This window comes from Vespula pensylvanica, chromosome 18, assembly GCF_014466175.1.
Source record: "Vespula pensylvanica isolate Volc-1 chromosome 18, ASM1446617v1, whole genome shotgun sequence".
Lineage (NCBI taxonomy): Eukaryota > Metazoa > Arthropoda > Insecta > Hymenoptera > Vespidae > Vespula > Vespula pensylvanica.
The window spans coordinates 2,688,306-2,690,805 of NC_057702.1; the positions used below are offsets into that span (position 1 = coordinate 2,688,306).

General features: G+C 28.0%; 2 protein-coding genes across 6 annotated transcripts in view; both read left to right on the plus strand.

Moving 5' to 3' along the window:
- The window catches only part of LOC122635386 (zinc finger protein-like 1), a 22,884-nt gene that overhangs the window by 13,567 nt on the left and 6,817 nt on the right, over positions 1-2,500 (plus strand). The window lies entirely within an intron of this gene.
- The window catches only part of LOC122635380 (sodium/potassium-transporting ATPase subunit alpha), an 82,732-nt gene that overhangs the window by 722 nt on the left and 79,510 nt on the right, over positions 1-2,500 (plus strand). The gene's annotated exons all lie outside the window — the stretch shown is intronic.

A 2,500-nucleotide genomic window follows, 5' to 3' on the forward strand; every position in this document is an offset into this window, starting at 1 on the left:
TTTTCTTTTTTTCTTTTCTCTTTCTTTTCCTCAGTTTCCACGTAACCTCAAAGACGTAGTTGTTCGTCGTATTTTTCGTTCAATAATCGATAAACCATACCGATTTTTAAAACATTTGAGATTCTTTTTTTAGATCTTTTGATAATGTTTATTTCTTTGATGTTTTATAAACGAATTCGAACGATGTAACAAATGCAAGTGAATTTATCGTTCTCGGATCATCGATCCCTTGACAATGAAAGAATTGTAATTGTGTAACAGTCGAACAATTATTCTCGACATTGTAGTACATTGACCCAAGATCATTTTTTCTTTCATTATCTTTTAGCTACGTAATGTCAATGATAAGGATAATCTTAATGAGACTAGCATGCCATTCTCTAAGAGATGCATCGTTGCGACGTGGCCTTTGTAACCATAATTCCTCGTTCATTCCATGTTATTAAGTAGGATAAATAAGACAGATAATAGAGATTGGAGTAACGAAAATTCTTTCTTAAATAAGATAATTCAATCTTAGATAAGATAGATGTATCGATAGAATTTTTTTTTTTTCATTTCGATTTTTTTATTTCTTTTTTCTTTTTTTTTTTTTATTTCAATTCTTCGTCATTTCGAAAAGGAAGTATTAATCGCTGTAATATTATCGTTTATTTTTCTTTCTTTCTTTCTTTCGTTATTAGACGTAAACGTTGGATTAAAATCGTGAAGATTTGTTTCTTTCTTTTTATTAAGTATTTCGTCGTAGTTTTTAACGGACGAGAAAATGGCGGGAGAACGTTAGCGGTAACCGCGGAATTCAAATCCGTGAATAAGCGTATGAGTAACAACATGGACACAGTGGTTCTCAATTCTTTCGGAATTTCACATATCTCTTTTGACAATTAATATATGCAAATATGTATATGTATCGATAGTTCGAACTATACAATTTTAATATAGCAATATAAAATAAAATAATATATAGTAATTAAAGACTATATTGTCCCGAAAGATTTCGATATAATATATTTCAGTAGTCTTCATCGAGTGGATCGATGTACCCATGAGCAAATTAACAACATTTCTTTCTCTTCTTTTTAATTTTCATTCTCACACTCAGATATTGTTTTAACGTGGTTTTTATTTTGAGAATCACTGATATAATGAAAGCAAATTAAGGATGGATAGATAGGACAGAGAGGAAAAAGAAAAGGAAGCTTTTTTTTTTTTTAACTACGATATTTATTAACGCTCGTCGCGTACGTTTGAACGTCGTTCGTAAAACAGTCAACCGATTTTTTTTTTTTTTTTCTTTTCTCCCATTCGAATAGAAGGGATTTCGTAGACTCAGTTCGATTCGATTCGATTCGATTCGATTCGATTCGATTCGATTGTCGTTCTTCTTGTGCTTAAATACCAGCCAGGATTTTCTAACGACGATCCTCTTTTTTCTCACACCTTTCACTTCCTTCCACTCATCGGTTGTATTCCTTCGTTGTATTCAATCGTTCGTTCCATTTTTTTACTTTTTCTTGATTCTTTTTTTTCCTCTTGTTTTTTTTTTTTTTTTATTTCTTTTTTCTTCTCTTGCTCGACATTGTTTTTTCCTCTCACTGTAACAGGATAACCTATAAATATTTAATAAAGATGACGCCGTTTTTAATTGGGATACAATTAGATATAACAATATATATATATATATATATATATATATATAAAAGAAAAAAAAAAGAAAAAAGGAAACGAAAAATAACATGCGCTATTAAAAGTATCTTATAGTTATAATAGATCAGTTTTCAAATACTTCATCGTATTATTGAATGAGCAAGCATACCTTATATATAGATATGTATATATATATATACACATATATATATATGTATGTATGTACGTACAATAAAAAGAATAAACAAGAAACATAACGAATGAACATAATAACTCGAGTGATACGAATCGATTCGTTTGCAATACTCCAAGCAAAAGATTATTAATCAGAATTATATTTGTTTTTACTGAGAAGAATTTACGATATTTAAAATGCAATCTGACGATCAGTTAGTAATTGGAATTTGAACGTAAGAATTGATAAAATAAGTTTCGTTTTATTGGACTTATAAAATGTATACGAGTGCATCGTAATCGATTTCTTTTTTTTTTTTTCTTCTTTTTCTTTTTCTTTTTTTATATGGCGAATAATATTATTTCGATCGAAATTGGATGATGAGATAATGATGGTGGTGATGATGAAATATAAAATTGATTTGTTTTATTTAATACCATAAACAAGTGAACAGTGAAAATATATATATATATATATTTTTTAATTTCATTAAACGAAAGATATATGCAATTTAATTGAAAGAAGTAGAACTCGGGATATTTATTTATTGATATTTTTTATTTATTTATTGTTTTTTCTATAACACATATCGATTATACCAGATCTTTTTACCGATATTACTGATAAAATTTTTCGATGCCTTTTAATATTTCAAAGACACTTTCCTAAATTATTTCT